The sequence below is a fragment of the Triturus cristatus genome, chromosome 6 (genome assembly GCF_964204655.1).
Source record: "Triturus cristatus chromosome 6, aTriCri1.1, whole genome shotgun sequence".
Lineage (NCBI taxonomy): Eukaryota > Metazoa > Chordata > Amphibia > Caudata > Salamandridae > Triturus > Triturus cristatus.
The window spans coordinates 39,037,797-39,064,908 of record NC_140589.1 but is presented as its reverse complement, the minus strand read 5'-3'; the positions used below and the strand labels follow the sequence as shown (position 1 = coordinate 39,064,908).

The following is a 27,112-nucleotide window of genomic DNA, read 5'->3' as shown; positions in this document are numbered from 1 at the left end:
ACTGGTCTTAGTCCTCCTCATTAGGATCTTTAGGTTGTGGGCCTGGTTATTTTGGTCCTGGTCTGGTCCTATTGATCCTCGTGACTCTGGTTTCCTGGTTCCATTGATGCTGGCCAGTCTGGTCTTACTACCCCAGTTCCTAGTCCTCCTACTCCACTTGGAACTTGAGGTCCTCTTCCCCTTGGTTCTGATCTATCTGGTCTTCCTTGACCTGTTCCCTCTTATTTTGATTCTTCTAGTCCACCAAATACTCCCCCATCTGGTCCCTGGTCTTAATGGCCCTAGTCCACCTGATCCTGACCTGATTAGTTCTCTGGGTCCTCCTTTAACATGTTGTGTTACTCTACGCGCTGGTCCTCCTGGCTGTTGTCATCCTGAACTAACTTGTTACGTTTTCATGATCCTCCTTGTTCAGGTCATCCTGTTCTTAGCCACCCAGCTTGGTCTTCTTGAACTTCCCTGTCCTGGTCCTCCTTTCCACCTCGTCCTGGTCCTGCTTGTCCTGGCAGGCCAGGTCCTAGTACTCCTGGGTCTCTATGACTTGAGCTCTCTTTTCCCCTTGGTTGTGGTCTCACTGGTCCTCCTCGCCCTAGTTCTCTTAGCTCTTGTCATGCTTGCTCTGGTTGCCTGGCCATCTCTTCTTGATTCTTCAGTTCCCATTCTATTAGTCTTCCTCACTCTCAATCTGGTTTGCCTTGCAATAGTCTTCCTTTTCCTATGCTCTCTTCCTGGTTTTGTGCCCACTAGACTTGACCCTTTTGTTTCTGGTTCTCGTTTGGCTCTTAGTATGGTTAATTTTCTTGGTTCTGGTCTTTCTGGCCATACTGATCCTTTCAACTCCCCTTCTCATGGCTCTTCCTTTTCTCTCCTGATCTTTGTTCATTTAACCTAGTCCTTCTGATCCTTCTCACCCTGCTCATCTGATTGCTAGTACATCAGTTCCTGGTCCCGCTGTGTCCCTCAGGCTAGCTGGCCTCTTATGTCCTGGCCATCTTTGTTCTTGTCTTCCTGGTTTGGATCATCCTTGTCCTCCTTGCTCTAAGCCTTGTCCTCAAGGTACTTGTGGCACTGCCCCCAAATGGTCTGAGCCTTCTTGGTCCTGGTTCCCTTTGTTTGGGTCCTTCTGAGCCTTGTCATTTTGGTCCTTGCCCTCCTGTACATTCGAGTCTAGTCTCCTTAGTCTTCCTGGCTCTGTCTATTCTGGTCTTCCTGAGCTTAATTGCCCTGGTCCTGCAACTCCCAGGTCCTGATTTTTCAACTCCACTTGGTACTCTGGGGCTGCTCCTATGGTCATTGTCCCTGTGACACTCCCTAGGCTTGTTCCTGGTCCTCTTAGTGTTGACCCTTCTAATCCTCCTTGCTCTGGTCCTGGTCCTCCTGGTATTTGTGGTACTGACCTTCTTATCTTCCTTTCCCCCTGGTCCTATTGGCCTGGATATGGTCTTCCTGGATCTGCCGGTAGTCTTCTTGCCACTTGTCCTCGTGCTTCTACATAAACTCATAATGGTCCTCCATTTATCTGTTCCTTTTTGGCCATGGCCATCCTGTTGCTCATCTTCCTGACCATCCTGTTCCTAGCCTTGTGGCCTGTACATCCAGGCTGTGATCAGCCTGGTGCTAATGTCTCTATTCTGATCCTCTCTACCCTCATCCTCCTGGTCTTTGTACTCAAGGTCCCGATCCTCTTTGCTCTGATCTTTCTGGATGCTCTAGTCCTTGGTTGCTGGTCCTCTTAGAACTTTTCCTTCTGATTCTGGTTGCTTGTGTCCCTGGACTCTTAGTCCTTGCCCTTCATGAGATTCTGTGCCCATTTTCCCTGATCCTCTTGGTCCTGTTCCTTAAAGTTTGGGTTCTCCTGGGCCTGGTTCTCCTGGTCATCCTGGTCCTTCTTGTCCTACTCTGCTTGTTATCATAAACTTTGCCTTTTGGCCATCATGGCCCATCATGGTTCCCAGAGTCTTGGCCCATCTGGCCCGGTTCCTTTCCGATCCTCTTGGTCCTGGTCACCTTGTCCTGGTTCTTCTCTCCGTCATCCTCATAGCCCTGGTACCATAGGTCCTGGTCCATCTTGCTTCCTGTGTTTTGGGACTCTTAGTCTTTGTCTTCCAGGTTTGAGTTGTCTTGGTTTCCTCTGTATCTGTTCCCTGTCTATTTAGTTCTACTGGTACTGCAGTCATTGATTCTGGTCCTCCTGATCCAGGTTCTCCTTGTTCAGATCCTGCTGAGCCTGGTCATTTTGGTCCTGGCCCTCCTGGTGACTACTATCCAGTCTACTTGGTCTTCCAGATTCTGTTTGGCCTTCTTACATCTGATCCTCTTCACCCTGGTCCTGCTGCTTGTAATGATTGTTATGCCCACTTGGTAATCCGAGTCCTGGACCCTAGGTCCCGAGCTTCATGACTCTCCTAGTCTGGTTTCTGGCCATCCTGGTCATGATCCTTTTAGTTTGTCTTCTTTCTCTGGTCTTTTGGATGCCCTTGGTACTGCCCTCTAGTCTTCCTAGCCCCTGTCCTGCTTATCCTAGCACCCTGGACATACTGGCTATTGATCTCCAGGTCCTGTTCTTTTAAGTCCTCTTCAATCTGGTCCTGATTCACCTGGCCTTCGTCCTCCGGCTCGTTGCCCGCATGATTCTGCAAAATCTTCACAAATCATCCTAGCCTTTCCTAGTTGTGATGTTCCTTGACCTGTGGTTCATGCTAATCTAAGAACTTCCTGGCCCTGTACTCTCTGGTCCTGGTCAGTCTGGTCATCATTCCCATTTACTCCTGCCCCTAGTACTTTGGATCCTGGGTCTCCTGTTTCACTGGCTCCTGGTCCAAGACCTGTTCATCCTCCTCTCTCTAATTCTCACCCATCTGTCCACCTGGTCCTGCTTCCCTGGTTTATCTAGTCCCCTGGTGTGCCTGTTCTTAATCCTGCTCATCCTGGTACCCCGGTCCATGTAGTCCTGATCTGAGTTTTGGTACTTCTTTGTCTGGTCCTCATGTACGCGGTCTTTTGGTGCTGGTTCCACTGGCCTTGGCTTCCCTAGACCTCCTAGTCCCCCGGTCCTCCTGCCCCACCCTAGTCCTACTAGTCCTCCTGTTTTGCCTGTTCTACTGTGTTCTTGTCCATATGACCATGGTCCCCTCTATCATAGCTTTCCCAGAATTGGTCCTCCTGGGTCTGGTCTTCCTCATGCCTATGGCACTAGGCCTCCTATGTCTCATATTGTGGGTCACCCTGGTTTATGTAGTCCTTGTCAGACCGTGGTTTAGGATCCCTGTGAGTCTAATCTTAGTCCCACGGGGCCTGGTCGGCCTGGTCCTTTATATCCATCCTGATCATTCTGATCTAGGGTGTCCTTGTCCTGCTAGCCCTAGTCTTTTACGGTGGTGGTCTTCTTAATCCAAGTCGATTTGCTTCTGGCCTCCTGGTTCTCCTTGATCCGATCTGTGTGGTTTTGGCCCTTCTGTGTCTGATCCTTCTTTCCATTGGTCTCCTGGTCTTGGTCCTTTTTGGTCTGGCTGCCTTGGTCTGCTACATCCGGCCCTGGTCATCCTTGTCCCTCTTGTCCTGGTCGGTGAACTCAGGCCCTCCTAGCCTTCCTTATTGTTATGGTCCAGGGACTTCTGTTTCTCCTACCCCTGGTCCTTCTTTTCCTTTGGGCCTTGTCCACTGGATCCAGATCTCCCCGTTCCACCTACTCCTCGCACTCCTGCCCCGTCTCACTCTAGTCCCTATTTACTGGTAGACCTGTTTTCACTTGTCCTGGTCCTCCTCTTTTATTTGTCACTGGCTCCCTCTTGGATTGGTAACCATGGGTCTCATGGATTAGGTCGTCCGAGGCCTGGTCGTTCTGGTCCTGGTGACTCTGGTTGTCCTAGCCCTCCTGGTGGTCTACCTTCTGGCAATTATTTTCGTATTGGTTATCATCCTCCTCCTACAGGCCCTACTGCTTCCTTCCGCAGACTCCTCCACAAAGTCTTTTGTCAATTTTTATGAGGTATAGAGGACAATCTTTGCATATGCTGATGTTATCATTTGCCCATATTAACTTTTGAACACACTGATACACTTGTAATGGTTTTAACTATACAATAAATGCATTCATTGACTGCGCAGTGCTGTACATCAATATGATGACACTATTTCCTTAAATTCATTTTCAGTTTTCATGCAAGAAACGCCATTTAAAAAAAGTGCAGAAAATATGAATGCATTTCAAGTAGTACTCTGTGTAAAAAATGCCTGCATGTAACAGCAAAGGCTTCCCATGTTATTGTTTTCCAAAAGTATAAGGAGATGAAAAGCAGAGATGGAGTGGTGACAGAGAGGGACAAATGAGAAGTGAGGTGTAGAAAGACAGGTTAGGTAAAGCGAGTAGAAGCACAGAGCAAGAGGGATGAAGAACTGAAAGATGATTTGTAGAGGGAAAAGATGATGTAGGTAGACAGGTGAAGTAGAGTATGAGTGGAAAGTAGAGAGAGAGAGAGTGAGGTACAACAATGGATGAAGGGGTAGAGACTGAGGTAGAGAAGATGGACGGAAACAGAGGTGGTACAGAGAAAGTGGAGTTAAAAGAGAATGACAGACTGAATAAAGGGTTGCTGTAGAGAAAGAGGTAGCAACAGAGGAGGAAGGCAGTGAGAGGCGAGTTAGGAGGAACCAAAGAGGAGAAAGAAGGGAGGTGGAGAGGTGAGGCCCTGAACAAATGTTAGGCAAATTGAGAGGTTAGATTGTGAGTGAGGTGGGGTACAAAGAGGAGAGTGAGTGAGGTGAGGAAGAGAGAGAAATGAGATGGAGGTGGTGAGTCAAAGTGTGGGAAAAGAAGGGCAGAGAGAGGTGAGCTAAAGTGAGATGAAAAGAGGAGAGTTAAAGGAAATGATGAGTTTGAGAGAGAGGTGAGGCAGAGAGATGGGAACAGTGCAGTGAGGTGCAAAGAGAATAGTGACACGGTGAGGCCATGATAGTGAGTGACAGAGGTCAGGTACATGGAAGTGTAACTGCGAGAGGTGAGGAGTGCTGTAGAGATGTGAGACAGAGGTGAGATGGGAGTGGGAACATCAAGATGTAGAGGGCTTGGGTTAGAAGACATGAGGCAAAGAAAGGACAGAGGCATGAGAGAGATCGGTGATGCAGAGAAGGGGGGGCTAGAGGGTGGTACAGAGAGGTGACAGAGTCCGAGGTAGACATAACAGCTGCAATGTGTTTATTGTGAGATAGAGAGATAAGATACTACAATATCGAGAGGTAGAAAGAAGTGAGGTAGAAAGATGAGAGAGAGCCATGGTAGAGGGAGATGATGTGAAGAGTAAGTTATTGGAGGTAGACAGAGGTATACATTGGTGAAGGTAGGTACAGAAAGATGGCTGAGAAAGAGGTGAGGGAAGGGGGAGATACACATGTAGAGAGGTTGGGGAAAAGGATAGAGACGCAGGCAAAGGAAAGAGAGTGGTGAGGTAAAGTAAGGATAGGTAGAGAGAGCGAGAGAGAATCAGGGGTGGAGGAACATAGAAAGAGATTGAGCTAAAGAGACGGGGGAAGAACCAGAGATCACTTTATCGATGGGGGGAAGGCAGGGCCGGACTGGGAACAAAAACCGGCCATGGCAAAGTGCTCGGCTGGCCCACCGGGGGTTGGGGGTGCGGGCGAGCTGTTTGCCACGGCCGGTTTCGGCTGATTTTGTTACATCGGCCGATATTGCAGCTATGCTGCAAAAATGGTCCTGTTACAAAATCGGTCCCCAGGGGTCCAAAACCGGCCTCCAACCCTGACGGAAAAATGGGAGGCCGGTGCCCAGGCTTGAAAAGCCTGTGTTTACTTCTTCCGTCTAAATGGAACGCTGAAAAATAAACGCAAAAGATATAAAAATGTACAAAGCCGAAGCCGACGCTGAAACAAGGCCCTGTCATAAAAGGGCAATAGACAGGCCTGCAGAAATCCACAGTGGCGGAAAGGCCTATGGGGGTCACATAAGGTATCGTCCATGGGGCAAGAAATGGACAATTGTCTCTTCTATTCTAAAGCCCTTCAAAGGAATCATTCTAACACTTCCCTTTAGTTTTGTTGTCGGGGGGGGGAGGGGGTTCATATCTTTACTACAAAGTAAAGTCAGGTTTTGTCCCTCCTACTGCTTCCCATGGACAGTTTCCTGGCTTGTCCTTTAAGGAGACAATATAATGCATTCTGGGTGTTGTAGTCGCCGCTATTCATCGATTAAGAATCAACTACTGATAGCTGAGATTCGTAGGTTAAGAGCCAGTGGCATAGTAACGGGCCGTGGGCTCCGGTGCAAACAAGAATCCAGCTTCTGGCTTATTTTGGGTAGCACAATACAAGAACAATTACGGTTCAGTGGGCCCGGGTGTCACTGCGCACTCTGCACCATTGGTAGCTACGAGCCTACGGCCGGAATCAGGATCCGAGGTGGCCACTGTGCGCGCAACGCAATCCTTAGTTTTGGTAATTAGCACTTTTTAGTTAGTACCACTTAAATTCCACAGACAAGAGGCCGTTGAAATATACCTAACCTATTGACCGGACTGTCGAGCAACATTGTGTCTCACTGCCGGTACATTACTCCCTCTGCCCTGGTTAAAATGTGGCTTGTAGGTTCCTTTTTGTTAAACTACACTGTCGTGCAAACTGCTGATAAACTCTGGTTGGATTTATTTAGCAATTCGTACTGTCACCCTGGACAAAGGCCACGTGGCGGGTATTGCGTTGCTGAAGAACCAGGTGTAGTGGCTTTATTCAAGGGCAGTTCATTTAGTTCAATGCAAGTGAGGCTTGTGTCGCGCTCGACACAAAGTGCGTTAGGGAAAGTCCAGCAGTCGCGGCAGGTATGACAGGGGGGGAGGTCATGCAGGTTTGCACGGGGGAAGCGGGAGGGTAAGTACAATTTAAATAACGTACCTTCTCCCTGGTCACGCGCCACTGCCTCAGCTCCTGCTGCTCCTGGCCGGGTCTGCGTTTTCCACAGGCAGCCTCCCTCCCCTCCCCTAAGCCAATCACAATGGTGCAATGGCAGCGTTGTGATTGGTGCAGAAGGCACCCAGCTAGGCGCCTGTAGGGAGTCTATTTTCCCTATGTATGCTGCATACAGCCTACATAGAGAAAAAGGGAGAGTGCGCATGACTGGTTTGGTCAGCCCCAGAGTGCCGACAAACAGTCAGGGCCCACAACAGTGGGCAAGCCACTCCCCCCCGCCCTCGAGCAGGACCGCCCACCCCTAACCAGACACTTCTGCTTTCTCGCAGTGCGAGAAGCAGAAAGATAAAATGGTAGTTTTACCATTTTATATTTCTGATTCTCGCACTGCGAGAAAGTCGTGGGGCTACGCCCCTCTGCCCTAATGGAGGAGCCGCCCCTGCAAAAGAGGAGAAATTTTATGCGAAGAGCTGAGTTTGAGATCATGTGTGAACCCAGGTAGTGGTGTCCTGGCGGGTATGACATGTGGATGGTGTGTCAATGGGTGTTGGTGGGTTGGGCTTGGGAGGTCGGGGTCTAATGAGAGCAAGTAGGAGCAGAACGGTTGCCAAATATCTTTAGGTCAAGCAGAAAGGGGTTGCAATGTAGTGTAGACCTCGCTCGTTAAGTCGCAGTGTGTCATGCTTTGAAGTCAAGCTTTGGTGGTGGGGCCCATAGCATTACCCCAGTGAAGTGCAATCTCTCTTTTTGAAGGTAACAAAGGCAATAGTGGTGAGACTGTGGTAGTTTTTGGGAATGGACGAAACATTGGCTCGCAATGCCATAAACAGAGAGGGTTCTACAGTTAGGGAAATCATTTCAGAAGGATCCCTAAAGAGACGGGGGAAGAACCAGAGATCACTTTATCGATGGGGGGAAGGCAGGGCCGGACTGGGAACAAAAACCGGCCATGGCAAAGTGCTCGGCTGGCCCACCGGGGGTTGGGGGTGCGGGCGAGCTGTTTGCCACGGCCGGTTTCGGCTGATTTTGTTACATCGGCCGATATTGCAGCTATGCTGCAAAAATGGTCCTGTTACAAAATCGGTCCCCAGGGGTCCAAAACCGGCCTCCAACCCTGACGGAAAAATGGGAGGCCGGTGCCCAGGCTTGAAAAGCCTGTGTTTACTTCTTCCGTCTAAATGGAACGCTGAAAAATAAACGCAAAAGATATAAAAATGTACAAAGCCGAAGCCGACGCTGAAACAAGGCCCTGTCATAAAAGGGCAATAGACAGGCCTGCAGAAATCCACAGTGGCGGAAAGGCCTATGGGGGTCACATAAGGTATCGTCCATGGGGCAAGAAATGGACAATTGTCTCTTCTATTCTAAAGCCCTTCAAAGGAATCATTCTAACACTTCCCTTTAGTTTTGTTGTCGGGGGGGGGAGGGGGTTCATATCTTTACTACAAAGTAAAGTCAGGTTTTGTCCCTCCTACTGCTTCCCATGGACAGTTTCCTGGCTTGTCCTTTAAGGAGACAATATAATGCATTCTGGGTGTTGTAGTCGCCGCTATTCATCGATTAAGAATCAACTACTGATAGCTGAGATTCGTAGGTTAAGAGCCAGTGGCATAGTAACGGGCCGTGGGCTCCGGTGCAAACAAGAATCCAGCTTCTGGCTTATTTTGGGTAGCACAATACAAGAACAATTACGGTTCAGTGGGCCCGGGTGTCACTGCGCACTCTGCACCATTGGTAGCTACGAGCCTACGGCCGGAATCAGGATCCGAGGTGGCCACTGTGCGCGCAACGCAATCCTTAGTTTTGGTAATTAGCACTTTTTAGTTAGTACCACTTAAATTCCACAGACAAGAGGCCGTTGAAATATACCTAACCTATTGACCGGACTGTCGAGCAACATTGTGTCTCACTGCCGGTACATTACTCCCTCTGCCCTGGTTAAAATGTGGCTTGTAGGTTCCTTTTTGTTAAACTACACTGTCGTGCAAACTGCTGATAAACTCTGGTTGGATTTATTTAGCAATTCGTACTGTCACCCTGGACAAAGGCCACGTGGCGGGTATTGCGTTGCTGAAGAACCAGGTGTAGTGGCTTTATTCAAGGGCAGTTCATTTAGTTCAATGCAAGTGAGGCTTGTGTCGCGCTCGACACAAAGTGCGTTAGGGAAAGTCCAGCAGTCGCGGCAGGTATGACAGGGGGGGAGGTCATGCAGGTTTGCACGGGGGAAGCGGGAGGGTAAGTACAATTTAAATAACGTACCTTCTCCCTGGTCACGCGCCACTGCCTCAGCTCCTGCTGCTCCTGGCCGGGTCTGCGTTTTCCACAGGCAGCCTCCCTCCCCTCCCCTAAGCCAATCACAATGGTGCAATGGCAGCGTTGTGATTGGTGCAGAAGGCACCCAGCTAGGCGCCTGTAGGGAGTCTATTTTCCCTATGTATGCTGCATACAGCCTACATAGAGAAAAAGGGAGAGTGCGCATGACTGGTTTGGTCAGCCCCAGAGTGCCGACAAACAGTCAGGGCCCACAACAGTGGGCAAGCCACTCCCCCCCGCCCTCGAGCAGGACCGCCCACCCCTAACCAGACACTTCTGCTTTCTCGCAGTGCGAGAAGCAGAAAGATAAAATGGTAGTTTTACCATTTTATATTTCTGATTCTCGCACTGCGAGAAAGTCGTGGGGCTACGCCCCTCTGCCCTAATGGAGGAGCCGCCCCTGCAAAAGAGGAGAAATTTTATGCGAAGAGCTGAGTTTGAGATCATGTGTGAACCCAGGTAGTGGTGTCCTGGCGGGTATGACATGTGGATGGTGTGTCAATGGGTGTTGGTGGGTTGGGCTTGGGAGGTCGGGGTCTAATGAGAGCAAGTAGGAGCAGAACGGTTGCCAAATATCTTTAGGTCAAGCAGAAAGGGGTTGCAATGTAGTGTAGACCTCGCTCGTTAAGTCGCAGTGTGTCATGCTTTGAAGTCAAGCTTTGGTGGTGGGGCCCATAGCATTACCCCAGTGAAGTGCAATCTCTCTTTTTGAAGGTAACAAAGGCAATAGTGGTGAGACTGTGGTAGTTTTTGGGAATGGACGAAACATTGGCTCGCAATGCCATAAACAGAGAGGGTTCTACAGTTAGGGAAATCATTTCAGAAGGATCCCAAACATGTCGGTTCAGTATTTAGCAATGGCGGGACAGGTCCACGTCATATGTGAGAAGTCTGCTCCAGGAAAACGGCAGAGGGAGGGTTTGGAGGGGTCAATTCTGGAAAGCCCAGTAGGGGTAGTATAGGATCTATGCGAGAAGCGAAAGTGGAGTAATTTATGATGATGATTGAGGGATACCAGTTTTATCTGTGGACAACAATGAGCCCAGTCCTTATCAGTTATGGGATGACCTAGTTCTTCCTCCCAGTGCCGTCGCACCCCGCTGTCGTGGGAATGTTTAGGGGCCATGCATGCATTGTAAAACTTGGTGACCAAGTGTGACCCTTCTGGGTCTGTTACCAAAAGAGTGAGTGGAGGAATGTCTTCGGGGGTGAGGGGATAGGAAGGCATACAAGATTGCTGTGTACCATGCAATACGTGTAAAACAATCAGTCCCTATTCGTAATGTCAGCATGTATGGCCTCCATAGAATGTGTTCGCACATGTACGTTGGGGAACAAATTGCAGAAGGTGTGAAGATTATACCTAGACATGGTGCGTTGTACCAATTTTTCAGTCATTAGCGGTAACCATGGGTTTGAGGAGAGGACTAGAGTGGGAAAATATGAGAAATTGTCACCTAGTGTCCCACTAAGTTTCCACCAGACCCAGCAGACAGCGTCTGAATGTCTGTTGGGTCCAGCTTGAGGCTCTTCGGTAGTAGCGCCCTTAAGGGTGTGGTGTCTGCCGACTCACGTTCTGGTTTAATATAAGGTAGGCGAGCATCCGGTTGAAAGCAAGAATATGAAAAGTGAGCCTGGGCAACCAAGATTTATATCCAAATTAAGGGTGGGCGTAGTGCTCTGCTCCGCCCACAGAGTGTGTGTAGTGCTGCCTACTACGTGGTCCACGAAGTAGGCGTAGCAGGCAGTCTACGCACACGCCACGGCTTAGCAGAGTTGCCCGCCACCCGCCTCCCGCCCGCCCTCATTTTAAAATAACTTAAAGTGTTTAAAAGTAAGGAAAATGTCTTACCTGAGCTGCCCCGGTTTGTGAGGAAGAAGTTGCCAATGAAGCAGGAAGAGGGAGCCCCGGGATGCCGCAGCTCAGGCAAGACATTTTCCTTACTTTTAAACACTTTAAGTTATTTTAAAACAGGGCGGGAGGGAGGCAGGCGGCGTGTAGTGGGGCTACGCGGAGTGTGCGAGTGTGCATAGATTTGGCCACACTACATGATGCTCCACGTAGCCCCACTACGCCCAGGGTTAATCCAAATATCGGGACCGGCAAAGCCACCTCAGTCATACGGGAGAGTGAGAGTTTTCCAAGCAACCCAGAGACTGAGACCAGCGCATACTAATTTTAAAAGAAGGCGGTGTAGTAATGCGAATAATTAGTTTCTTAAGGCGATGAGAATGTTTGAGAATAAATATAGCAAACAGCCCCCTGGCCCCCGCGAGCACTACGACGCCAACCTCCTCCACGCACTCAACGCCGGCCGATCTACCGCCTGCTTCCAAGCCACCCCGAAGCACACCCACGGACCATTCACCTGCCGAAACTGCACCTTCACCAGCCAGCGTACACCAGCACGTCCTACCCCCCCTGCCAAGGCAGGCAATAGCCACCTCAGATGTATACTACTCAACACCCGCTCTATCCACAGGCACGCCATTGAACTCTGGGACCTGCTCGACTCATACTCCATGGACGTCGCTTTCCTGACGGAGACCTGGATGAACACCTCATCGGCGCCCCACGTTGCCATAGCCATTCCGGATGGCTACAAGATCACCCGCAGGGACTGCACCAACAGACCCCAGAATCTCAACCAACACCGAAGACGCCGTCAGCACCGCTGAACACCTGCACTTCCAAATCCACATCGATCCCAACACCACCCTCGGAGGAACCCTCGTGTACAGACCCCCAGGGCACAATTCATCGACTCCATCACAGACGCCGACAGCTCGCACGCCCTTGCCTTCACAGACTACATCCTCCTCGGAGACCTGAACTTCCACCTCAAGAACACCAGCGACAGCAACTCCGCCACACTCCTGGACAACCTTGCCAACCTCAGCCTCAAACAGCTCATCACAACACCCACCCACTCCACCAGACACACGCTCGACCCTATTTTCTCTGCCAGCAGCCACATCTCCGTCAGCCACACCACTGCACTCCATTGCCACTGCATCCACTTCTCCTTCATGAAAACCACCGCACACAACCACCAGCAAAAAATCCCCCACCGCAGCTGGAACAAGGTCACCGAAGACCAGCTAATCATCACCCTCGCCCGAAACCCACCAACCGACCACACCGACACCAACACAGCCGCCCACAACCTCAGGCAATGGATCGACGACTGCGCTAACACTCTCGCCCCGATCAAGAAACCCTCGAACAGACCGTTAGAAATGGGATTTCTGGTTGGCTAGGGCTGGCGCCAAAGCCAGGCAGAAACCACCACTTTTGTCAGGGCTGGGGAGTTACACGCCAAGGATAACCCCTGCTCACCCCCTTGGTAGCTTGGCACGAGCAGTCAGGCTTATCCCGGAGGCAATGTGTAAAGCGTTTGCGCGCGCACCCAGCAACAACACCCAAGGCCCACCACAAAGGAAACTCCACACAAGGTATTATATAAAAATAGCCTTTGTATTATACCAAAACACATTAGATAAAAACACACACTCTACAATGTGCCAACAGGCACGGGCAGAATTTACAAGGGATTATATGTACAGTGGACAGGGCCACATGGACCACTGTCAGGAATTAGCACTTTTAGAACTTAGCACTTAGAATATAGGATATAAAATTACTGTAGCACGAAATACACATGTAGCACACAACCAGTAACTACTGGTAACAGGTAAGTACCACCTACGCAACCCTAACCACCTTAGGAAAATATTGCGCAGGGACCCAGGATCTCCCTAGCACCACCTGTACTAGGAGAAAAACAACCACCTAAGTATCACAATACTTGTAGGGGTATAAGCACATTACACATGACGCATAAAAACACATTCAGAGGTGTAAACACAAGGCACATGACGCATAAAAACACATTCAGAGGTGCAGGTTAGGAACAATAGCGCAAAACTCACATTAGCCACCACCTGTAGCAGTCCCTAGGCCAACTGGCCTTGTCGGGGCTAGGACGCCCTGTGTCCAGCAGAGTCAGGGCAAGGCTGCGCAGGTTGCGCAAGCCAGGAGCAACTGAGCACCACCTAAACGTTGCAGCTGCCCACGAAGTGCTGGGCACCTGGGGAAAGGAACCTGGCACCGGCGTACCTCCTGAGCCCTCTCTGGGCTCGGGGATGCCCTAAAACAACGTGGGAGCCTCGTGGGCTCTGAAATACAAATCTGCCCTGGGGCAACGTTGGAGCCTCGTGGGCTCTAAACAAACAATGCGCCCGTCGTTGGAGTCTTGCTCAGGGATTCGAGAAACCAATGCCCCCGTAACGTTGGAGCGTGTCAGGGCTCTATTAAACTATTGCCCCCGACGTTGGAGCGGCCCTCTGGCAGGCGGGGCCGCTCAAGCACTGGCGCAGATAGGTGGGGGCCCCCTCTCTGGGGCCCTTGCAACTCAAATCACCCCCGTCGTTGGAGTCCCGCTCGGGGGACTCGCGAGCCTCGCAGGCTCTCACAGTGCTTGGGGAGTGTTACACGGTTCCCCCTTCAGCCCCCACTCACCCGACTGACGCGAGGCTCCTTCGGTTGGGTCTCTCTTCTAGAAGACCTGCAGGGCTCCCTCCACACACGGTGGCCCTGCGCGAGGTGCCGTCGCTGCCGTCCTCACTCCCCCGGTCTTCTTCTGCTCGCAGGAGCGCGGAGTAGGCTCCCGTCGGCTTCCTGCGGTTGGGGTCAGGCTCCGCCCACGATCAGGGCTTCCCAGACTGCTTCCGGGTCACCGCGGGCAGCGCGGCGGCCCTGGAGGCTTTGGCCCCGGCAACACGGGGTAGGCTCCCGTTCTTTAAACAAATAGATAAGCGGGGTGGGCACCCGCGGCAGACACACATATGCGGGGTGGGCTCCCGCCAAATAACGAGGTCAGCGGGGTGGGCACCCGCCAACGAGTGCCACAATGCGGGGTGGGCACCCGCCTTACACACGACAAAAGCGGGGGAATCCCTACGTCGGGGTTCCCTTGCAGATTGTCGTAGCGCTGCGCTGCTGGGGTCCCAAAGGAAGGCAAGTTCAGCAAAGTTTAGGAAGGTAGGCAGGGGGCAAGGCTGGGCCCAGAGCCAGCTCACTGGGCCTCCAGGCAGGGAGGTAGTCCAAGTGGCGGTCCTCTGGCCCAGCAACAGCAGCAGCCCCCCTCAGGCAGGATCCTGGAAAAGAACAAATTGTAAAGGGACACAGCCCCTTCTTATACACCTTTTCCCTTTGTTCTCGGTTCAGGGTGAGGGGGCAAACCAGTCGCAGCTGGTTGCGGAAGCACCCTTGATGTGCTCAGCCCCTCACTCTATTCACTGGCAGGGCTAGGGTCATCAGTCGCACCACAGGGGGCGGAGCCAGCATTGTGTAGGGAAAGCCCTGCCCTATTCAGGACCAAGGTGCACTCCTCCCCAGCCATCAGCATGCTAATCTCACACTCACCACTGGCGCAGACCCACCCAGACTCCTGGAGCCAGGCTCACCAGCCAGCTCCAGCCAATCACACGCCAGACACATTTTACACTAATATGCCAACTCCTAGAAGTGGCACTTCCGCACATGACATAATCACGCATTATACATCATTGCGAAGCATTCGATCACACGAGTCCGCACATACCAAACTCGAGCCTGCACACCCCACGCATCAGGAACTACCAGGGACACATACATTCCCCATGCATCCCTATGGGAGGGCAGGCCTATCTCACCAAATGCACTCAGAGTGCACACGCACTTTACTCTGGGACACAGGGAAAGTGCGCAGAAACCAAAAATCACTACCACCAGGTCACCAGTAAAAGCAAAAAGTTTAGGGGTGAACCTGCCAGAAGGGCCAAGTCCAACACAGACGCACCGGCAGAAGAGCCATCTGGTTCACTGCCGACCTCCAGACATCCAAGCAGACCTGCCGGAGACTAGAGAAGAAATGGCACCGCGAGCAAACACCGGACAACCATGCAGCCCTCAAGAACGCCAGCCACAGACACCACCAACTCATCCGAACGGCCAAAAGGACATCCTTCAAGGAACGCATCGACAACAACGCACACAACAGCAAAGAGCTATTCAACATCTTGAAGGAGCTCAACAACCCCAGCTCCATCGACATCCCGCCATCACAAGACCTCTGCGACTCTCTAGCAACCTTCTTCCACCGCTAGATCGCAGACATCCACGACAGCCTCAACTGCCAGACCTCTCCAACAGCTGCCGACACCCCAGACTCACCCCCCCAGTCACACCAGTCGTCTGATCTCCTGGAACCACATCAACGACGAAGACACCATCAAGACCATGAACACAATCCACTCCAGCTCACCATCAGACCCTTGCCCCCATTACATCTTCAACAAAGCGAGCTCCATCATTGCACCCCAACTCCGTAAGATCTTCAACAGCTCATTCGAGACCGCCACCTTCCCAGAAAGCTGGAAACATGCAAAGATTAACGCCCTACTCACGAAACCCAAAGCAGACCCAAAGGACCTCAAGAATTTCCGGCCCATCTCCCTGCTTCCGTTCCTGGCGAAAGTCATCTAGAAGATCATCAACAGACAACTGACCCAATTCCTTGAAGAAAACAACACCTTGGACTCATCCCAATCCGGATTCCGCAGCAACCACAGCACCGAAAATGCCCTCATCGCCGCCACCAACGACATCAGGGCCCTGCTGGACAGCGGCGAAACCGCGGCCCTCATCCTCCTGGACCTCTCAGCCACCTTCGACACCGTCTGCCACCACACCCTTCGCACACGCCTCTACAACGCAGGGATCCATGACAAAGCCCTAGACTGGATCACCTCCTTCCTCACCAATAGATCCCAGAGAGTCCGCCTCCCTCCATTCCAATCAGAAGCCACCAAGATCACCTGCGGCGTACTCCAAGGATCATCCCTCAGCCCGACCCTCTTCAACATCTACATGGCACCACTCGCCAATATGGTCCGATCGCACGACCTCAACATAGTCTCATACGCCGATGACACCCAGCTGATCCTCTCCCGCACCAAAGACCCCGCCACCGCCAAAACCAACTTCCACTAAGGCATGAAGGCGGTCGCCAAATGGATGAAGAGCAGCTGCCTGAAACTGAACGTGGACAAGACGGAGGTCCTCATCCTTGGCCCCGCTCCCTCCGCCTGGGACGACTCCTGGTGGCCGGCCTCGCTGGGAACTGCACCTACACCCACCGACCACGCACGCAACCTGGGGTTCATCCTGGTCTCCTCTCTGTCAATGACCCAACAAGTCAACGCCGTATCCTCCTCCTGCTTTAACACCCTCCGTATGCTTCGCAAGATCTACAGATGGAGCCCCACCGGAACCAGAAGAATGGTCACCCAGGCCCTCGTCACCAGCAGGCTGGACTACGGCAACGCCCTTACGCGGGAACCACGGCCAAACTCCAGAAGAGACTCAAACACATACAGAACGCCTCAGCACACCTCATCCTCGACATCCCCCACCACAGCCACATCACGGCCCACCTGGGAGATCTGCACTGGCTTCCCGTCAACAAGAGAATCACCTTCAAGCTCCTCACCCACACTCACAAAGCACTCCACGACACCGGACCAGTATACCTCAACAAGCGACTCACCTTCTACACCCCCAACCGCTGACCTCGCCCTCGCCACCGTCCCGCGCATCCACCGAACAACCACCGGTGGCAGATTCTTCTCCCACCTCGCCCCCAAGACATGGAACACCCTCCTCATCCACCTATGACAGAGCCAGGCCCTGCTGACCTTCAGGAGACTTCTCAAGACCTGGCTGTTCGATCAGTAGCTCCCCCCCCCCCCCTCAGCGCCATGAGACCCTAATGGGTGAGTAGCACGCTTTACAAATGATTGATTGATTGATTGATTGAAGAACCGCCATTTTTAGGTCGAGCATAGCAGCGCATGCGCTGCTGCAAGCCCTACTGTAATCAATAAAACCACCCTATTCCCACCTCCTACTTACCATTGGTTCTCTTCAGCATCGCTCATCTTTGAAGCCTCCTTTCTCGTCCGGCAGCCGACACCTCACTTCCTTTCAAGGCTCAGGAGCACCGGTAAAGTACAGTCTACTTACGCCTAACATCTTTATCTTCCTGTTTGAGAGAAATTTTTTTAATTGATTTTTTTCATCCAGTTTGTTTTGCCTTACGCTTTAATGCAAATACCCTTGATGTTGTATGCTTGTTTTACAAACCTATCCTATCGTGGGGAGGGGCATGGCTGTTTGCGTGCATTCCTCCGGGACTCCGGCCCTGCTAGGTAGGGGTCGCTCAGTAGGAGTTGAACTGGCGCATATTTCATGGTGTTGTCGCGTTCCCTCTGTGAAGTGTTTTGACATGCGCTTTAGAGCGCCTGTGCTAGCTTGAGTGTCTGTGCCGGTGGTGCGCTTTGCACTGAGACTGGTGCAGTGTTTCTCTGTTCTCCTGTGGCTCTGGGCATGCCCAGGGCCTAGGAGAGGTCATGGGTTTGGTCAGCCATTTGGAGCGGGTTGTGGACTCTCATGGCTGGCACATTTTGGAGGCCACATCCGTCTAGAACACTACCGGTCGGGATTACTTCTGGGTTCTGGCATTCTGCGCTCTTCAACTTACAGTGAGAGACTTGTGGGCATACAGGGGTGTATGCTCTACTGAGCTTTACACAACACGGGGGCTAGATAGAAGGCTCCCGTGCTGTTAGAGACCCGCCGTCCCACCTCATCGTGCAATATCGGCAACACACTCCCCATCACACATACAGCAATCTCCTGATGAAATAAACAGACAAGACACCTTTCTCGTGGAGAAAATTGCTGCAGGTTTATTTGCATACCAAAATAGGCCAACATGGTGGGTCAACTTACAGGCAATCCAAGGGCAGGCAGCCCCTCTGCCGCCTGCCCACCTGAAATTGCACCGTGACACTAACCAAACGGTGCTTACCAATTTTGGGGGAGGGTTTACCCCCTCTCACGTGTGTACCACCAGTCCACGCATCTACTCACGCCCCTTGAGCGTTCCAGGCAGCCTCTGGTTGCTCAGGTTTACAACCTCCTCCAGGGTTCACCGTGAGGACTTCCTGGGGATATTTGGCATTTGCACCCTTGTTGTGCTCCTGAAGAGGGTACCCCTATGTACCTTTCAGTCTTTGGAGAACCCTGTAACTCCGCCCAGCTCTGGGTGTGGCCACCGTCACAACCAGGGCCCCCCACCAAGGCAGGCATTCTTACCTACATCCTGCTGATTCCAGGGCCTCTCCCTGGTACAGCAAAAACAAGTCCATGCCCACTCTAGACAGGTGAACCCCATCTTCTTCAAAATACCCTGTGGACTTGGTATGCAGCAAACCATGCCTGACAAAGCCAAACACCCTCTGTTCTGTGAATTTGTGCATGGCACTGTTAACTTTCCTATGCAAGGTTTCCATGGCATCCCCTGACCGGGCCCCTCACCGCACTAAACGTGGGGTTATCTATGACCACCATGACTCACATGCCCCCAATAGGTTGCTTAACTTAAACATGGAGGACTTCATTTCTTGCAGCAGTTCCCTCCGACCCAAGAGAGTCAGATCAATGCCTCCCAGGTGTATGACCAGGATTTTGGGAGGGGAGATACCCTCCCTAGTCTGTGCTGCAGCTTCTTCGGCAAGCTGTTCCAGCACATGCCTGGGTACCCCAACCAAATTATCTCGTAGCGGAAAACCCATGCTTCCATTTCCTGCTTTCCACCCACTGTGCCAAGACAAGACACGCGACTGGCCAATCAAAATAAATAAATGCTAGGTTGCTAAACACATATTTTGAAGCACTGCACACCATTCTATACCCCTACTCAAGATTGCACATATTTTCACACAATACCTCGCATGCCCCCAATTAGTTGCTTAACTTACACATCGAGGATTGATTTCATTTCTTGCAGCAGTGCCCTCCTACCCATGACAGTCAATTCATTGCCTCCCAGGAATATGACCAAAATGTTGGGAGGGGAGACACTCTCCCCTAGTCTGTGCAGCCGCTTCATCAACAAGCTGTTCCAGGGCATGCCTGGGAACCCCAACCAAATTATCTCAGTGGCGGAAAACCCCTGCCTCCATTTCCTGCTTTCCGCCCATCGTGCCACTCCAAGACGAACAAATGGCTAATCACCCAGACCTTTGACCCAGACACATTAAAGAAATGCAAGGTTGCTAAACATGTCATGGGCCTTCAGGCCATCTGTATAATTGTTAACAGTTACTATACATGGCTGAACATACCCTTCGCTCTACCCACTGACCTCCGTTGTATGAGAGTACAGTGCCAGCCTGCGATATTACCACAGGAATTAAAAGTAGTGCTTTCCTCTTGACCAGGCATCTGCGTGGTATATTCCCTTGATCACTGTGTACCATTATGTGCATTTCCCTCTGGGGGGTTGACCAAGCCCTTGGATACCCCCTTACTTGGCAGGTACAACTTTGGAGGTTCAGTGATGACCATGTGCGGTACCCAGAGAAATATGGAACCCCTGGGGAGGATCAACGGGCAGGGACAGGGGGAGACTTGTGACAAATGCTGGGTCCCATTCTATAGTCCCCACCTGAGTAGTAGCCAACCCCTACACACAATTTCTTAGGTTTTGCTCAAGGTGCACCTAGTTTGTTCAGAATTCACACTGCACCCGTATTAGCACCTGGTGCTCGCCAGATTGCACTTAGTTTGCTTGAAAGTCGTACTGCTCACATATTAACACATGGTGCTCCAACGCACCCCAGCCCTGAAGACTAAGCCCTTCTTTTAACCCTGAACATGCTTCTTCCCCAAACTGTGGGGGGTCACGCTGATAATCGTATACTGCCCCAGCAGTGGAAGATTACCTGCTCTTTCCACTTAGAATTTCCCTGAATAATGGACATGCCCAGTATTCTTATAACCTTGTAGCCTGATAGTGCTTGACAGCAGCACCCTTGTCAGCAGACACTTCCTGATCCAGCTTAGCTGCTAAGGCTAGCAGGGCTGGGGATTTCTTGCTTAACTGGAGCAGCCTGTAACCTACCTTCAATTCTATGGTGCAAAACTTTGCTGTGTTTGACTAGACATTAGCAACGCCCTTATTGGTCGCTGAACCCAAGGCAAACACATTAATGGATCCAGTATGGAAGGGAATGTGTGTATTGTGCCCACTATTGCTACACCGCACCCCTACTTGGAGTGACAGCTTACGCCGCCCACCAGGCTTGCTCAACTGCAGTCCAAACACAGCTGCCCCCTACCTGCTAACCCTCTGTGACCCTGTTGCTCTAATCAGCAATAAGCCTAATTCACTTAGGTGAAGAGCTTGGAAATATGTGACCATACGCAGGGAGTCCTCGTGTAATTGCCGTGAATCCCTCATTTCCTACAGTAATTTTGCCTGTTCCGATTATCTGTGGTGCTTACCCCCCTGCCTTCCCAGACTGCAAACTGCTACCCTGTGAGCAGCTGTAGGCGACCGAAGCACACAGCTGATCTTACTAAAAGGCTGATTAGCTGTAACAATATGCGTGGTGCGGTGACATTATATTGGGATCTAACTGCTACAGTATCGTGTACTGGTGCCGTCCCCATGTATGTGTATCCTACTGGAACCCCTTTGCCTAATGTGCGTGACCTAGGTACAGGTACAGTTAATTTGACGCACTTGCCTGTGACTCAAGACCAGCTAGCACCAACTGGGCGTGCTGCTGCTGGCTGAGTCTATACATGACGGCACACCTTCTAAAAGGAGGGCCTTAAGAATGGAGGCCCCTGTACCCTGCTTGACTACATTGTGTGATCCTGGGCCACTGTCTGAAATACTTGCTTGACCTTCCTTTGACATAAGGGCACCTTGCAGTACATGTGGTCCGGGTATCCACTGTATAAGGCTGCATCCTGTTTTATCCATTATTGAGCTATGTTTGATCATCCAGTCAACAAGCATTGAGGTAGACCCTAGCTGTGCCAACCCAAACCTGTAATTGGGTGCCCAACACCCAAAAGGTATCTTGGCTCTGGATGACCGGTGCTGTTAATGAACTTGACGATACTAAAATCATCAACTTCAGGAGGACGGAGGGCTGGGTGGTCCTACTTGACTGGGAGACAGCTCAACAGGCTTTGGCTCTATTCGTCCCTCACCATGTGCTCCTTTTCCCCCACAATGAGGCTCAACTGGGAAGCCACTGCATCCTTACCAACTCAACAACTTAAAGAAACCTTGTTTTTCCACACCTTGTCCACTATCGCTCCAGTTGGTATACAGTGTGCGTACGTGTCTTCCTAATGTGGACCAAAAGACCATTTATACGTTGATGACTGTCCCCACTATGATATGTGCCTGCCCAGCTTCTGATGAAATTCGGAGCACGTGGCCTTAAGCAATGGATGTCTTTAGTTATGAAATCATTAATAAGCAACGCAGTGAACAATGGACATACCTTTAAATGTCTCTGAGGTGATGCAATTGGAGAACATCAGACAGGCAATATGCAAGCGACTTCGGATGCCAAAGCAGCCATCGTGGTCAGAAAGGACCATCAGACCTGAAAACAGCCCCTTGGAGGATACACCGCTGACCCCAAAATCTGCTTCAACCTGGTCCTGAACTGGAACATATGCATATGGCTGAACGTGGCAACAACCACTCCGCCATAGAAACTCTCATTGAGCCCACCCAGCAGGAGCTGCAGTTGAAATTCAATCTAAGATTTGGTTGCTGGGATTTTGGCCCTAAACCAGCTGAAGCTGCAGTTGAAATAGATATAAAATTGTTTGCAGAGATTTTGTCCTCAAACAGTGTAAGTCTCTCTATACCTGACCTTCAATGACAGTAACCCTCCATGGAACTTCCCAAGACACCTGCAGGCCTGCCTGCCTCCTAGTTTCAGGCTCACTCGCTGCACCCTGCTGAGGCACGTGTCCATCCTAGCCTCTAAACCAGCTCTGACAAAGCAAGCCCAGCAGATAATGACATCACGCTGGTCTCATCCAGTACAAAGGTGCACACTAGTGTGAAATGCGATAACATGACTGGCTGTGATTTTGCAAGATAATTGAATTGGGAAACAACTAACAGGCTTGAGCTCTTTTCATCCTTCGGTGTGCTCCTTTTCACCCAATAAGGCTCTTCTGGGAAGCCGCTGCATCCCTACCTACCCCATGCACTGCTGCACACAATATAGCTTGTGCTGGAAGGAGGCAGCCCTTCCCTCCCTGCACATCTCCCCGGACGGCACAACACAAATGCCTGACAGAGTCGGCCCGCCCTTGACCCTTGTGGCTTTGTGAGCATTTAAAGCACTCTAGTTAAGAAATATTCAAGGTCATTAGTGTAAGAGTCTGCAGGACAAATCAGCCTCCCCTGACTTTAATGCATTGTAGAATGCAGCTGTGACATTTGCCCACATGTCACGCATATAAATGTGCCTGTTTTGTACTCACTTCTGGAAGCAACATGATCCAAACCTGTGTGCGCTGTCCTGTACTGCATTATAGACCAAATAACTGCTTCTTTCCTACTCCCTCGGACTGGAATAATGGAATTCACACACCCTCTGGACTAAAGCAGCGCTCAAAGGTGACGTGCCGACACGACTGAGCCACCTGCAAGTCCCGAATGAGGATGTGTGTTGCCCAAAGTAAGATGTAGTAGGGAATACTGGCAAGCCCGTCATGGCGGGCGCCCTTCGTTTCCCCACTTGTGACCACTAGTTAGGTTACCCAAGGACACCTACCACTACCTGTCAACCTAATCATCAAATCATCTTTACTAGCAATAACAAAATGCTTGTGAGCTGTGTCCTAAAACATATAATCACCACGTTCTGCCGCCAAGAGCAGAGTTGTGAATCCCAGTTGGTGGCGGTCACACTGGTTTTGCGTATGACTAACAGATGCATATTCATCCTAAAATGCCTTGTTAAACAAATCACAACACTGTTCTAGATTACTCAGAGTGAAACCCATAGCCACTTTCCCGGCTATTGTTCGGTGGGGGCAACTCAACTTGTCTCCCGTGCACCGCACGGGAGGCACCATCGCGAAGTGGTGCAATTCCAAGCGCCCACGGAGGCCCTGTGGATGCCCAGATCCTTCAGCTCTCATGGAGCAGGTTGCGCCTTACCCAACGATCATCCCATGGCTGGAAACGTCCCCCCTTAGCCCCATGTAAAACTGCTGGACGTGTACACGTTGGGGCATGGCAGCACCATGGGTCGGGGCTGCAAGTGCCTTGCCCCATGACTGGCACACCATACAAACTGCAATGCAACATGGGAACAGCCTCGCCAGCAAGTCATGGCTATTGACTTTGACATTGTTTGATAGTTGCATAAGGAGAATACGCGACCACTATGGATTCGTAGCAAGAATAGGTAGTGTATACCCATTGTTAAAGTTTACTACAAACCTGTCTTGTTTGGTGAAATTTTCCCTAGGGATACAACTGAATTCTTCCTGGAAGGTCCCTGTGCGCAGCATACTGGGCGCGGCCCTTCTCATTAAGAAACTGCTAATTGATTGACGGAATGCAGAACAAATCAAAACATTCTCCCCCAGTCAAGAGATCTGGGCTAAATCCATCATTCTTTTGCTCACCATGCCACCCCAGTTTAGACCTGGCCATATGCAAATCAGTCTTGACCCTGTGCCTCATGGGAACAGTCCAGCCCGAACTGCCAAGCCAGGTCCTCCCTGGACCGGAAACAAGCATCCTAGGACCGGTTTCGGAGTTTCACCCCTCTTCAGCCAGGATAGCTTGATTCCAGTGGCACAGTGAGCCCAGGGCCCACGTCTGGGCATACATGGGGCACTTAGGGCGAGAAAGCAAAAGACATACAATTGATGGACGGAATGCAGAACAAATGAATACATTCACCCCCAGTCAAGAGATCTGGGTTAAATCCATCATTCTTTTGCCCCACATGCCACCCCAGTTTAGACATGGCCATATGCAAATCAGTCTTGATAAAAAGCACCGAATGAGTACTTATTGTTGCTCCGAGGGTTGTCATTTCAAATTGAGGGTGTCTGGAATGACAAGGCTTCTTTCCAGATAGCTTCTCCTTCTTGAAGGTTAGAATTTCAAGTTGTAGGAAACTTTATTATTTTTTCAGACATTAGTCTATCAAATACATAACATTCTAACAATAATAGGAAGTATAAAATGTCCATGTACAGTTAAAAATAGCAATATAACAATATCACAAAATCTCATGATAATATTTGGTAATCTACTCAGTCCTTTCTTGCCATCTTTACCTCACCTCGCTCCCCTTTACCTTATTTCACACTCTAATTTTTCTCATTCTCTTCTTCATGAATAAAATAATCTTTATTCGGTTACTTAAAATCATAAACTATACACACAGTAAACAATAATCAAAACTATAGTACCTAAATACATAATCTGACGTATATAAAAGATCTTAAAATCCTTTAAAAATGGTTCCGATCATAAATAGAAGTAAATCAAAACCCTCTTAAAAAGCATAGATAATCACCCTATACAGCCCGTAACAAGGTCACTGTAAACCCGTTCTCTTTCTGATCCCAATTGCACCTGCTAAAAAATCAACACTAAAAAAATGTATTTATTATGCAGCATCTGTAAAAAGGTTGGGTTGTTTTCCTCTTAGTAAAGGTAAAATAAATTTATGACGGAGAGTACTATAATATTCACAAAATAAAACAATGTGCATTTAGCCTTGGTCTGAAAAGGAGTCACAGCTACATGGAGCCAAGTTTTCAATTTTATCCCATCCCACCGGCTCAGCCAAAATCCAGTGCAGCAAATGCATAAGGGCTCGATTCACAGAACTAACTTAAGACAAAATCCTAAACTTACTACCATTTTGGTATTCACAGAAGGCACTTACTCATTTTGGTATTCACAGAAGGCACTTACTCATTTCGGTATTCACAGAAGTTATGATTTTTCTCAGTTTAGGAGTAGTAAAGTTAGGAGTCCTAACTTTACTACTCCTAAACTGAGAAAAATCCTAACTTTAAGACTTTCGGTATTCACAGAAGGCATTTAGGAGTCCTAAAGTTAGGACTCCTAACTTCTGTGAATACCGAAATGAGTAAGTGCCTTCTGTGAATACCAAAATGAGTAAGTGCCTTCTGTGAATACCAAAATGGTAGTAAGTTTAGGATTTTGTCCTAAATTAGTTCTGTGAATCGGGCCCTAACTTCCTATCTCTCATACATCATATTCCCTAACTCTGATCGATTTACCCTTGCCTTCTTAGCTTCCATTTGGCATTGTTGTGGAAGCAGTTCCCCTTAGATAGGCATTTTCGCTGTATCCCAGCCCCACTAAGTGTGGGTGCTTAAATCACTTTATTATCAAATATATGCTTTTCCAATGAGCTAGGGCATAAAATGGGAAATAACTGTAGAGAATCCATCCTTTCTTACACAGGGTCATGCGACATGGGGTGAACGCAGTTAGCAAACTTAGTGTTTGCCAACTTTCTGAAATCTTTATTATACTTTGATAACTTCACTAACTTGACCAGTGACAGCTGGCATCTAGGGAGGGGGGGGGGGGGGGCGCAAGTATTTATATTTTAAAAACTTACCTGAACCAACGTCCTCTGTCCTCTGCTCTGGAACTTTTCTCAGGAGCTGGATGCAGTGCGGGCACCAATCCTGGCGCTGTTCTCATGCTATGAGAGCAGGGCCGTGATTGGGAGGAGCGGCTTCACTTGCCGCTCCCTAGTGCACTGGAGCCCTACACTTACTCTAACCCAGCTGTCTTAAGACAGCTGGGTTAGAGCTTTCAAAGTGTACATGTGTTGCTGACCGTCGCAAGAAGGCCGGCCAACAGACATCAGCCTACCCTCCTCCCTGCTGCTGTCATTCAGCAGTAGCACATTGAGAAGGGGTCCCAGTACACGTTCATTTAAAAACAAGGAATCAATAGGAAGAAAATTGAGAAAACATAAACATAACAAACCTAAACAAAATCAATCAGTCAAAAGGTACACTGTTATTTAATCACAATGGACCTGTAGAATATATCTTACATAGACATTGTATCATTCTATTCCAAGAGACGTTGGTGCCCCAAATAGTGAGGGGGAAGGGAAGGGGAAGAGGGTCGGTGTGTTTTGCGTGCAGGGATAAAAGGGATGGAGTACAGTGCAGGTCAGGTGATCCTTATCAATAGCAAGTACAAATAACTGGCTTCTACATAATTGACTAATTGTTATATATACAAGTTAGTAATAAGTCCTGCAAAATGTAAGATTTTTAGGGGAAGGAACCAGTAAATCCGAATTTCAGCAGGAGAATTCCTCTGCTAAAAATCTTCCACAAAACTTCTTTGTGTAAAAATTCACACTCATGTGAAGTTGTTCAAGGCAGACAAACTTCACAATCTCACATCTTTGTTCTGCTTCCACTTTACAAGCACATCAAGTAGTATTTGTCCAGCTGTCACAGGACCAAGACTCATGCCACTGGATCAAAAGGTGGGCCGGGTGGGCTTTCCATTGTCAATAATACTGAGTGCCTTTCTCCTTTGTCTCATGCTCCCCAGAGGTTCAACTCTGCAAGTTTCACCAGAATTGTTAGTGGTCAAGGGGCACAGCCTTTTCTGTCATGCGAGACCGCACGAGTGTCCAAGCGTGGAACTCCACGTAAAGGGACAAAGATCCTAATAGAATAATTCCATGTCATACCAGTATGGCCCTTTCAGAAACTGGTAAGATACAGGGAATGGGTACGTAAACCCCCTTATCAGAACAGTAATTGCAACTTGTTTGCACATTAGCCAATGTGTTCATATTGTACCATGTATGTGCCTATCTGACCACCCTTTGCACAGGACATTGGATTTATTTCAGAGATGTCTTTTTAAAAAAAATCCTTTAGAAAGTAACCCTTTGCTACATGCTGTTG

General features: G+C 49.8%; 1 protein-coding gene across 3 annotated transcripts in view; it reads right to left on the bottom strand.

The window, feature by feature from the left end:
* The window catches only part of LOC146813713 (uncharacterized), a 257,929-nt gene that overhangs the window by 50,366 nt on the left and 180,451 nt on the right, over positions 1–27,112 (bottom strand). Inside the window, exon 1 of one of the 3 annotated variants that reach the window (XM_085610216.1) lies at positions 17,186–17,310. The exons of the other annotated variants lie outside the window; for them this stretch is intronic. The gene's annotated coding sequence lies outside the window, so the exon portion shown is untranslated. Of the gene's footprint in view, positions 1–17,185; positions 17,311–27,112 lie in introns of those variants that run through there. 3 annotated transcript variants of the gene reach the window in all.